The sequence below is a fragment of the Mus caroli genome, chromosome 6 (assembly GCF_900094665.2).
Source record: "Mus caroli chromosome 6, CAROLI_EIJ_v1.1, whole genome shotgun sequence".
Taxonomy (NCBI): Eukaryota; Metazoa; Chordata; class Mammalia; order Rodentia; family Muridae; genus Mus; species Mus caroli.
In genome coordinates this window covers 38,502,568-38,516,141 of record NC_034575.1, presented here as the reverse complement: position 1 = coordinate 38,516,141, position 13,574 = coordinate 38,502,568, and positions in this window count along the sequence as shown.

The window sequence follows — 13,574 nt, the reverse complement described above, 5'->3', positions numbered from 1 at the left end:
GAGGGAGAGGGAGAGGGAGAGGGAGAGGGAGAGGGAGAGAGAGAGAGAGAGAGAGAGAGAGAGAGAGAGAGAGAGAGAGAGAGAGAGAGGAGAGAGAGAGAGAGAGAGAAACAATGACTGGAAAAAGATATCTAGAGATTGAATGATACCAGCAAGAGTCTTTGTTTCAGACTGGTGGTTCCTGGAGGTACTTTCAGATAAAAGCATTTATTGGTATGTTTTTCAATGTACATCATATAGGATATGTCCTGTGTGTCATCTCCTTGTGAGGATTCTCTACCATGTCTCCTTTGGTTAGTAACCTCTTTCTTTCCCTTTCTCACTTTCATTATCAGTCAACAATGTCCATTGAGACTCAGCAAGTGAAGGTAAAACTTCCTGGATTTTCACAGATTTTGCTGTTTCCTGACCCCTGAAATGTCAATTATTGTGTTTCTAAATTTGCATTGCTATATTTGTGACTGCATTCATAGCCTAATTTGGCATTTTCAAAATGAAAAATGAATATTAATATATGCTTCTCAACTCCAAGCACATTATCCTGCAAAACAAATGAATGGTGCCAATTCAGGCAATCTATTGTTTAATCTTGTGTCATCCAAATATTGACTCTTCTTATAATGCAACATCATTACCAAAAAGAATCCACAGCACTTAAGATGCGCAAAGTATTACAGAACTCTCAGCACACTTTATTAACATTCCTCGACAAAACACTGTTGATGGCATTTCATTCATATTTTAAAATCCTCTCTGATTTACTTAGCTAAATCTCTACTCACTCTCTCTAATTCTTTATTAACTACAAATTTCCTTTATATCCTAGTAGGGTTTCAAAAATAGTGTTCAGATGGGAAAGTCTATTGAAAATTATTTGTTTAGTTTTTCCCATGCTGCTTTTTTGAATTACTATAGTATACATAAACCTATTTTAAAACAAATTATGTATTTAACCACACTGGATGGATATGATGGTTGCTTTGTATAACTCATGGCATTTTAAATTATTGAATTTATTTCATTTTAAATTATAATGCTTAAAAGTGTTCTACAATTCAGAAATTAAATACAAAGCAAAGCCAAATTAGACTAATAGAAAAATAAGTAGTCTATGTGAATTCATTGGCCTTTAAAACATGTAAATTAGAAGACAGGAAAGCAATTCTATGGTCCAGTGGTCTGACCACAGTTTTCCATCATGATCATTGCTCCATTTTCTTTTTATATAGACAACAAAATATTTGCCAATGTCCTAGTGTTCTAGGGTAGAAAAGAATGATATATACTTTTAAATAAAATGAAATATTTTAGTCATAAGGTCTATCTTTAAGTGGCTTGCAAGATAGGGCTCATTTGCACTTTCAAATATGATAGACGTTGTTTCACTTTGCATTGCTTTCCTTTCTTTTTTTCCTGTGCTAACACACCAGGAATGAATGCATCTTAAGAAAGAAATAATTTATTTAGCTCATGGTTATAGTTCATTATCATGGAAACAAAGGAAAGGTTCTGGAAGAAGAACTGAAGCAAACACCATAGAGGAAACTGACTTGTTTCCTCTAGCTTGTTCAGCTAACTTTCTTATACAACCTAGGCCCACCTGCTTAGGAATGGCACCTCCCAGAGTAGATTGAGCTGTTCTACTGCAATTAGTAATCAAGAAAGTGTCCCGTGGAAATACCCATGGGCCAGTCTGATACAGGCAGTTCCTTAATTGAGTTTCATCTTCTCAAGTGTGTCAAGTCAACAGCAATGATTATCCAGTATAGGCATTAGATGTGAGTATATATCCTGGAGTAATTGTGGAAATCAGTATACAAAGGAACAATAGCTGGTGGGAAGGAGCAAAGGAAAGAAGGATATCAGGGTACAAGTCATCTGAATTGGGAAATGGGGCAAACAAGACAAAGGGGTTCTAATTATGAAAGATAGGGACTTAAATACAGAAAAAGAAAGGAGGAGGATAATGTAACAGTAAAGATGTCTGAAATTTTCATAAGAAATTATGTTACTATTTACCTAAAAATGCCCAAATACATTTATGTCAATACATAAGTATATGTACATACATAAGTTAAATAAAATTTTTCTAACTGGGCAGACAAAGGTCCCCATCTTATGAGCGAAAAGCTAACAAAATCTTCAACACATGTCATAAAAATTCCTCTTTTAAGTTGTTGGTCAGGATTGTCTAAGAGATTCCAAAAGCATGACAACTTTTGCTACTACCCTTGGTTGCACACAGTAGTCAAAAGTCAAAAGTCAAAAGTCAGGCCCTGTTGTTAAACAAACCATGCATTTCAGACACATGGTCCAGAGGCCTCTAAGCTGTAAGTGCTCTGGAAGCCTCCTTTCTAGAGACTAGATTCCATGATACCAAAAGGTATCATGCTTTGGAAAGAGGATAGCAAGCAATAATCCTATTCAGGTAGGATGGCTGTGAACCACAAAGAGTAGGTGACATAATAACTTTAAATGTACAGAAGTGGCATGCATACCTCGGTGGAAAACAACAGCTCCTAGATTAGGCTTAAGATCTACTACCATGGCTGGTATTGGAAATCTAACCAACTATCCAGAGCTATTGAAGTCATGGAACTTGGAGAAAAATCTACAACTTCCACTAAACCAGAATAATCCATAGATATTTGTTCTTATACCTAGTGCTGGATAGCTTCATGTCAACTTGACACAAGTTAAAGTCATATGAGAGGATGAAACCACATTTAAGAAGATGCCTCCATAAGTTCAGGTTGCAGGCAAGCGTGTAAGGCAGTTTCTTTAATTAGTGAATGATGAAGGAGGAGTTCCTTTGTGCTCATTGTGCATGGTGCCATCCCTGAGCTAATCATCAAGGGTTCTATAAGAAAACAGACTGAGCAAGCCATCAGGAATAAGTCAGCAAGCAGCATTCTTCCATGGCCTCTGCCTCCAGGTTCCAGCCCTGCTTGAGTTCCTGTCCATATTTCTTTCCATGATGAGCAGTGATATGGAAGTGTAATCCAAACAAAGCCTTTCCTTCCCAATTTACTTTTTGGTCATGTTATTTCATTACAACAATAAAATCATAACTAAGTCAGAGCCACAGAAAAGTTTGGACCTCAGCCCCCATTAAGAAAACTTCTCTTTTCAACAGGTGAAGACTATCACGGAAAAAAAAAAAAAAACCCACAAGAAATCAAAATGCAGAGTTGTGGAGCTCAGAATCAGAAAGTTGGAGCACACACACAGAAAGAGGGGGGGAAGGACGGAAGAAAGCAAATATAAAAAAATAATTAAAGAAAATGAGGTGAGAACTCACCTACTGTTCAGAAGTAAGACTGATTGAAGCCTGAAGTCAATGAGTATTGATGACCAGGCCAGCAGCACGAGACAGAAAATGCTACCTGAGGTCACCTAGCACACACCTTACACTCTAATAGTGAGTTGCCTATACCGAGTGAGAGCTCCACAGTTCACTAAATGGGTAAGTAGGAAATAGAGGTACTTGGCAATGGACAGGCTGATAACTGGAAGCTCCGATTCCCAGAAGGTAGTAGAGAGTAGTAGGAATAATGGAGCCAAAGGGTGACTTGTTAGCAACATCTACTTAGAACTGAATATTCCAGATTCTTGTTATTCTGTAAGAAGTTAAGAGAGTGACTGGCCACACTTACTGATAGTGAATAAATACCTAAAAGACACTTCTCCAGCCACCTCCTCTCATTCCATAACTACCTCTTCCAATGTCATAGAGCCTCAACCTGTCTGAAACAGTAATGATATGAGAGTAAATACAACTCATGAGACACAGTCAAGTGAACTGAAATACCTGAAGCAATGAGCATGCCCCTTCCCTACATCATCTAGACTTGACAATGACTTCAGATCAACCAGGTTTGCTTTACTACAAACAAGATTTTGAAAGCAAATGAGAATCGGGACTATAGTAGATGGAATAGTTGGAGAGATACATAAGCCAGAGGAGTCTAACCAGGAAAAAAAAATGAAGAGAGGTGAGAGGAAGAGTGTCATGAGATAGAGAGGTGAAAATGAAAACAAATCATAACAAGTAAAGAATCAGAGAAAGCCCCCAACTGCAGACACACCCTGACATAGTCGTTCCTGTCACTCAACAGTTGCCAAAATGCACTTTACACTTACTAAGTGTTGTTTTGCCTTCACTTAAACATCATAAGAGAATTTCTGCTACTTGGAATTAGTAGAGTTCAAGCAACTTTGTGACACAGAGGGAAATTAAATCTGAGCTAAACTTGCCAAAGTACTTAAAATGTACAAAGGACCTTTAAACTCTTGACAAATCAACAAGTATTAAGACCAATGACACACTGGTTGTTGACAGATGTCAGCAGTAAATAGTTCTCTTCCTGTTTAAATACAGGTACTCTGTAATCAGGAAATTGCAGGACAAAGAATACAAATGTCTTTTCAAAGTCTGAGGAAGAGTACTCCAGAAGCTCAGCCACTTGGTACTTCATAATCAATGTCTCAGTATATCCCAAAGCTCAGGAACATGCCAGGAACCAGGGCTAGAATGATGTATATTTTGCAGCAGTTGGCAAGACCTTGCTTCAAACTACAGGGCCTGAGTTATGATTTTTTTTTACTAAGCTTTTCCTGACTGGTTGCACTAACATCCACTCTGAACTACTGGTAACACCAACACATATTCTTTTACATTCTGTAACTCAAAACTCAGGATGGCCTCAACCTTCTCCAGAACTCTTTCCTGCTACATGAGTCACTGGGTCCCAAAAGCTTTTCTTTTTTTGCCCACCTCATTTCTTTTTTTCTATTTTTTTTTAATTAGGTATTTTCTTCATTTACATTTCCAATGTTATCCCAAAAGTCCCCCATACCCCCCCTACTCCCCTACCCACCAATTCCCACTTCTTGGCCCTGGCATCCCCCTGTACTGAGGCATATAAAGTTTGCAAGACCAATGAGCCTCTCTTTCTACTGATGGCCGACTAGGCCATCTTCTGTTACATATGCAGCTAGAGACATGAGCTCTGTGGGGGAGGGGGGGTACTGGTTAGTTCATATTGTTGTTCCACCTATAGGGTTGCAGATCCCTTTAGCTCCTTGAGTACTTTCTCTAGCTCCTCCATTGAGGGCCCTGTGATCCATCCAATAGCTGACTGTGAACCTCCACTTCTGTGTTTGCTAGGCCCTGGCATAGCCTCACAAGAGACAGCTATATCTGGGTCCTTTCAGCAAAATCTTGCTAGTGTATGCAATGGTGTCAACGTTTGGAGGCTGATTATGGTATGGATACATGTCCCCTGTGGGCTTGGGTACCAGAGGTTTTCCACGGAGATCTCTGGCCAGGCCTGGTGCAAGGTTTCCAGTGAAGGGAAGCAAATGGAGGCAGGGAGGGGAAGTCCCTTCCCTGCTTTGCTGTGCTGGTCAGCTCCACCTCCATCTCTGCCTGCCATAATTCCGTGCCACCCTGCACTGAGTTGGGTCAAACTGGGCAATGAGAAGCCAACTAGCCAATGAGGAGTGCGGCAGGACCTCAGGCATAGCTTTGGGATTGCTGACCAGAGTAGTTCTTGCATACCTTTATTCCCTTGATCAGACTTATATACAGTGTTGGGGGTGATTCAGGGTTTGACAGCAGGTACTTCTCATTGGCTTGGACTGAGAGTTTGGAGAAACTTTATTTGCATGTGGGAGGGCTTGATGCCACATATCTCTCTGCAGGGTAGCTGTGGGAGGTTGTAGCTAGGTGACAGGAGCCAGGTGCCCAGGAGGCATGGCTGAACTCCTACTTTCCCATGCAAGTGGAAATCTCTGTGGCCATGGCTCTGGAGTTCAAGACCTATGCTTGACTGGGAACTAGGCTGTCTGTGCACAGCCCACTGCCCCACAATCCCCTAGACAAGAGTCCTAAGTGAGGTATTGAATTCAATGTCCAAAAATATGAGTCACTAAACAGATACCTTTTGCTTGTCTACTTTTGCCTTCTGGGATCCTCGACCAAGCATTTGGAGCTTATAATCAATACACAGATAATGGGGCAGGCATATTTGATTTCTGTTAAGAGTCCTATTGAGGTCCTACATTCCCCAGGCATGTTTTATTTTCCTGGGACATGTCTCACACAATGTATGTTCCACTTTGTGCTCTTACAAGCTATGGATGGACTTTCTTAAATGTGGGGGATTTTGAAATATCTAGATTCAGCTTTGTCCCAGGCAAGCCTGAAATACCTCTTCCCCTGATACCTATTCTACTGCTTTCCTCCCAACTTAACCTACCCCTTGGGAGGGAAGGGGAACCCAACAGCAGGTAGTGAGGATATTGGGAACAATAGAAGAAATGAAGAAAGTCTTCATCAGCAGGATTTTATTTCAGGGTAGCCTAGATTGATAGACTAGACTTCTGCAGCTAGAGCAGGGAAGAAATCGGTCCAGACAGAGAAAAGAGAAACAGTCAAGGCACAGTGGAAGCTGAGAGGTAAAGCAGGAGCAGGTAGGTGTAAGGAAGATCATTGGTCCAGTGTGCTGTCACAGAGTGAATAATGCTCTAACTTCATGAGTTGCTTTTGTTGTACCATAATTGTTTTTCAAAGCTTACAACTAAGTTCAGACTCACAAGCTGAAGATCATCCGCTAGCTAAATATTGTGTTTTTGTATGGGAGCCTTGCAATACTGAAAGAAAAGAAGAAAATAATCTTAACCCCTGGATCATATCTATGATGTATCACTTAATGTTTTCTTACATGGTATTTAGCCTTTTGTATTGTAGCTTCTGATTTTAAATTCACGCCTAATTTACTGACAACAATCACCTGGACACCACTCCTTCCCTACACACACACACACACACACACACACACACACACACACACAGACATACACACACACACACACATACACACACACACACACACACACGCGGCATTGGGCTATACACAGACAGTCTGGTCTCCAGTCGAGTTGAAGTCTGAACCCCGGTAGAACCTGAGTGGTGATAATTCACCTACATGGGACAGAAGGCATTCCCTCATGTCTCCTGGACTCCTGGCTCCTGTCGAAGTTACAGCCCCCACAATCCTCACAGGAGAAGCTGTGGCTACTAGTCACATAGACAATGTCCCAAGCTTCTGACCTTCAGGCTAGACTCTTCCCAGTTACCTACCAACAACAAGATAACAAGTCGAACATAATAGGGGCTGCTTGGCCCCTCCTCCCTCTTTTAAGCTTTTAGTTTCCTTACTCTCTCTCTCTCTCTCTCTTTCTCTCTCTCTCCTCGGTCTCTCTTACTCTCTCTCTCTTACTATCCCTCTCTCTTTAAGCTTTCTTACTCTCTAGCCTTTCTTCTCTCTCTCTCCTTTTCCCCCTTCTCTGTTCTTGGCCATGGCCGGTCTCTCTGTTTCTACCTTTTCTCTCCCCCACCCCCTGCCTTTCTACAGTAAAGCTCTAAAACCATAGACTGTCTCTGTTCATCAAGGCCCACTGTGCTTGAATGATAGGATAGGCTTTCTCTTAACTACCATGCGTAATCTCCTGTCAGAAGGCCTTCCTGTGCTCCAGCCATGGACCAGACTAAGGACTCTCACCTGCGTGAGAACCTCTCTCCCTCTGCTCTCTCTACCATATCTCTGGAGCCAAGGGTGTTGCCCCAGGGCCCCTGTTATCGGGGGCTGCCCCTTGTCCACCCCTGCAGGGTGGGGTCAGTAGCTTCACACAGCCAGATGCCCGCCAGGGGCCGAGTGGAAAGCGTCCCCAGTCCTCCTGTGTCTGCCTGCCCAGAACACAGGAACTCTGGCTCTCCCCCTCCCCCTTCTCCCCCTACACCCCACAGCCCACACACACGTATACATGCACTAACATATTCTGACCTACAATCTTATGCTTCACACTTATTTTTTGCCTTCAGATTTGATCTTTCCCTAGTGAATCACTTTCCATTTGTCTTGATTAAACCTCACTCTATTGATTTCTGGTCTTTCTTCTGCTTCTCAGAAACTGGCTGTATATTAATCTCTTTTCTGTGAAATTAGCTATCCCTCCTGACACTGGAACACTTGGTTTAAAAAAAAATTAAATCTAACAGTATTGAATAAGCCCCTCTTAAAACTTTGGGAGCTACATTTACTTCAGATAGGAATGAAAAAAAAATTGGTGTAAGACCACATCACCTTATGATGGAAATTTTTCTATGCTCTTGTTTGGGTGGTGCAAATTGTAAGATTTAAGAATCACTTGTGGGAAATGAAGCTTTATAGTATGTTTTCTTAGACCAGAGTTATGAGTCCAACAAATGTCATATTACTTTTGATTGAATATTCTGTGTGCCAAATATAGTATACATCTATTTATTTAATCTTCAGTATCCAAATAATTAACATTTAAGTTACTGAGAGCATGTCATACAGAGATGTATACTTTTAATCTAGATAGAGTATCATCCATTTTTAGTTCAATCGTTTTGTTCACCTATGGCAGAGTCTTACTTTTCAGCCATACTGATAAATGCGGGAGACTGAGTACTCAAGAGATGCTTTCTGTTCTTATGGATCTGTGAGGAAGACAAATCACAGTATTAACCTCATCTTTACTTCTTATTACACAGAGAAATAAAACCATCAGACGCTATTCCCACAACTAAGCTTCCTTTCATCTAAGTATTCCCTATGTACGCCTTCCCAGCCTGGCTTCCACCCATCTCTTGGATTGAAGAGATTGTCCTCTTCTCTCATCTACTACACCTACCTAAAGCATGGTGTGGCTACCATGTACTCCTAACTATCATGGTAAAAGAATCAGTTTTTCAAACTCTGCTTCCTGTCTGCCATCATGATGCAACCAGCCACCTCATGCTCCTGCCACCAAAGACTCAGCCAATGAAATTATGGTGCCTTTTCTGCTGTGATGGAATTTACCATTTTAAACTGTGAACCAAAATAACACCTTCCCTTAGGTTGTTTTGGCCAGGCATTCTCTTGAGAAACAAGAAAAGTAACTACTACCCCATGTGAACATGAAAGGAAATGTAAAACTATCCCAGTGTCTCACTCCTCAGAGGAACCTATTTTGCATGGTTTCAGGGAATGCCACCCCCTCCCCTCAAGATTCAGCAGCAGTCACCAGGTTACCATGTAGCATTGATAGTTCTTGTCCCTCCTGTTGTGTAACAGTTTTCTCCAAATTAAAAATTCCCTTTAGAAAGGAGGAAGGATGTTCATGAGACACAGGAAGTAACCAAACTTCACAAATCACCTTGTAGAAATCACCAGGGACTTTCACAAAGTTAGAAACAGCAAACAACAGCTGACAAAGATTGACCAGTCAGGCTATGAAGGCATTTCTCTGGCAAGTCTAGCTGCTTACAATGTATGCAAAGAACTCCAAGGACACTTCTTTCATGGGTCATTATCTATGTTGGTATGATGGACTTTTTAATAACGCTGCTGATTTTTAGTCATACCTGCTTCTTTAAGTGACCTCTCATCCACACTCAAGCTAGTTAACTCCAAAGAAAATATTCACCAAGTTGGACTTGGGTACAATTATGACATTGGTCTATTGTGAGTTCTCTTTTTTTGACTGAGTAGATGTGTGTATTTTGTTTTCCAATAAAAAGTTTCCCATGTAATACTTTCTCACTATCCCCCTTATCTCTACTTCTCTATCTAGAATTATGCTTCCTCCACTCACACACTTGTCTCAGGGTCATCTGCTTCTCATAGAAACTCAAACAAAACAGTATTCTGAGAATAAGTTCTGTTGTTTCTATTTCTGCCCTTTACCTCTTAAGCATCATTATCTTCCCATTTTTTCTGCTTTTACTTCTGTGGAAGCACTTCTGCTACAGGGGCTATCTTGTCCTTCCCTTATGTCCTAACTTCTTTTCTGTTGCTGTGCTAAAACAGCATAACTAAAGTCAACTTGGGGAACAGAGGGTCTGTTGCAACTTATACTTTAAGGTCATAGTCTAACATTGAGGGAAGTTAAGGTAGGAAGTTGTGGCAGGATTTTTCCCTATCCAATTACATTAAAACATTTTTGCAGCAGGAGGCCTGTGATAGGACAGAAAAAAGGAAGTGGAGGTAAGAGTTGCAGGGACAGAGAAACTCAGGAGGGGGAGAGGAAGAAAGATAGATGGTGAACAGGATAATCCAAAACCAACATGGCTTTGAATAGCCACAGGTAGATATGTTATTATATAGAGACAAAATAATTGGGGTAACTTGTCTAATCTAGATGGGCAGGTTGTATCACTATCAATTGGCACAGAAATTATTCTGTGGGCATCTTGTGAATTGAGAATTTATCGATATATAAATCTGATTTGTTAATTATAAGCTTCAAGAGAGTTTTGTTTTACCGGTTTACTGGAATGTGAGACCGCCGACCACATGGCTTTATGGCTGAGAAGGAACTAGCAACTCCAGAGACAAGTGAACTGGAACTGGGAATAACATACCCAGTCAGGCAGAGGTAGTAGGACCCTGCCAGGGCAAAGAGTAGCAGGACAAACATGAGAACTTGCCATCTCTGTTGGTTTTTTTTTTTTTTTTAAATATTTCCTGCAATAGGAACTCAAGGGAAGAACCTGAAGACAAAAACCACAGAGGAAGGCTGCTTACTGGCTCACTCTCTGGCTCATGCTCAGTCAGTTCTCATGACTATGGATGGTGTTATTCAGAGTGGGCTGAGCCCTCACTCCTGTTGCCTGTGCCCTGGACTACTTCCTGCCTGACCCTACCGGCCCTTGAGGGTTGGAGATGAGGTAGTACAGAGTCAACAACACAGACTCTGAGGGCAGATGAGAAATGCTACAGCAAGCTCATCTGAGCACTACTGCAAGCTCCTTTAATACCCTCCACCCATGCCCCATTGCTCTCTAGAAAGCATCTCTTCTAAACAGCAGTTCCTGATTGGCTGGCATTGTCTGCATCAGCAATCCTTGGTCTCTCAGGCAGTCCTCAATTAAGTCCTCCTGCAAGATATGCTTTTGCCACTGTGTGGCCCCAGGCATTTACATAGAGGCAGCCCACCATTCCTGCTACACTCTCCCATATTATTCATTAGTTAACCTGTCACAGAAATGACCATAGGCCAGTCCAATCTGGGCATTTTCTCAAGTTGAGTTTTTCTCTTCCCGACACTCTAAACTATGCCATGGTAACAATAAAAACTTACCAGTAGAGCATACATAGTCCTTCCCCTGTCATGCCACACTCTTGTTATGATTACTGCCCCCAAGAAAATTATTATTGTCATTAAAATGGTGTTTTATGAACTTCTTAAATCCACACTAATCTGCATCTTTGACCCGGTAACCTATAACCCAGACTCCTATGGTCTAGGCCCATCAAGTTAATCTTACTTTTATAATCACTAATCATTATTTCATTACCCTACCTTTACACATTCTTCATGGACTGGAATCTTTCTTCCATCCCATTCCCAGCTCCTGGGCAGCCATCAAGGTCCTATTCATTTGTAATATCTCTAGAAATACAGGCTTTTGTTTTCCTATACATAGTGAAATGTCTTATGTGATGTGTTACCTGGATTGCTGGCATATCAGTTGGTGGTGGTACTAAAGCATTCTGTGTCTTCCTCCTTCACTGGACTGTAAATTCTCCCAAGTCAAAGCCATATTTGATGGTCTTTGTTTCTAATTAGGATCAAGGATGCCTAGTCATAAGCTTTTGGAGCTATTTATGAATTACATAAATTACAATGAATTGTCATAAAGGGAAATAAGTCAGTGGCATTATCCTTAGGTCTTTGCTACCCTCTTTCCTCAGGCTTTCTCCTCTACTACCGCTATAATGACACACAAATAAAATTATCAACACAAATCTAATTTTAAAACAAGCCTGAGATACAATGCACTTTTTGAAAGAAGGGCACTCCATCTCTAAATGTACTTTGCAGACAAGTTTTCAAACTCCTGAAAGTCTTTTAATAGTAAACAACCTCTCACATCAACATTAGAGATATAGTGATGAAGTTCAAATGGTTTGGGATTTAACAGATTAGTGCAAATTAATCTTAGTGGTCAAATAAACTACAGCAAATTCCACTTGATCTGATAAAATTAAAAGTCAAGAAGGCAATAGATTTTTTAAGAAATCCTACATAGACCCGCAAATCCATTTCTTTGTCCTGTAATAAATGAAATATATGGACAGAGTTCTATATTTTCAAGCATTTCTCCTGAGTTTTCTAGTATTCTCTGAGTTTCTCTAGTGCTAGCAAGTCTCTTTTAATGTCTCATTTTCTTAGGCTCCTACTCTGCTTTTCCTAAGGTAATACCAAATACACTTAATCAGACAGCTAAATCAACATTCTTAAGTGTGCCCAGTGACAGGAGGGACTATTTTTGCTTCTGCAAAATCAATAATTCAATGAATTTAAACTTGAGGGAGGGAGCCTAGAAATTTGGGCTTAAAAGCCCTAATAAGATTATTTTTTAAACTACTTCTCTGCTAGTTTCCTTTCTGTTAGTGTGATGAGACATCATAACCAAGGCAACATATAGAAAAGAGATTATTTTAGGTTTAACACTTCAGAAGGATAAATTACATGATGATAACATAGAGGTTGCAGGTATCAGGTAACTGGAGCAGCCCCTGAAAGCTCACCTTTCAGAATGGCAACCAGAAGGCATAGCATGCTTTGAATGATAACGGTCTTTTGAAACCTCAAAGACCAACCTGAGTAACATACCTACTCCAGCAAGGCCACACTCCCTAATCCCTCCCCCCGCCCCAATAGTTTCACTAACTGGGGACCAAGAATTCAAATATATGATCCTATGTGGAGCAATCGGCAGATTCATCTGGAATAACAAAAAACCTAGGATAGCAAAAACTCTTCTCAAGGATAAAAGAACCTCTGGTGGCATCACCATGCCTCACCTAAAGCTGTACTACAGAGTAATTGTGATTAAAACTGCATGGTACTGGTATAGCGACAGACAGGCAGATCAATGGAATAGAATTGAAGACCCAGAGATGAACCCACATACCTATGGTCACTTGATTTTTGACGAGGGAGCTAAAACCATCCAGTGGAAAAAAGGACATTATCATACAAACCACATCATGTTCAGAGGTGCCTAAATTGATGATAATGTATTTATTACCTCTTTTGTAATAATTAACTTGGTTCTACTTAGTAAGATCTTACTAAATGATGATAAGATGCGTGGTATTCAGTGATAAGAAGTATAAATTTCACAGAACATACATCTTTCCCCTTCCCGTATTTTCAAACCCTAGCTTGGAATTCATGGCCTCTATGGTGGAGCTGCTATATATAACCAATTCAGAGAACCAAAAGCAATCTAAATCAGAAAAATCATATGAAAGTATGTGCTATTTAATATCCTTCTACACACCTTTCTCTTAACAGACTAAAATGTTTCTGTAAGGAAGGTTAACACAGAAAACTAACAAAACTACAAGTCAAGTTTAGACATTCATTAGAAGAGAGACTGGAAAAGAACAAAATTCTGAGTCTTGTACTTATTCTCATCATCCCTGTTCCAACAATCATGCTTGCAACACTGCCAGAGAAAATACCCTCCAGCATTTCTCATGAAA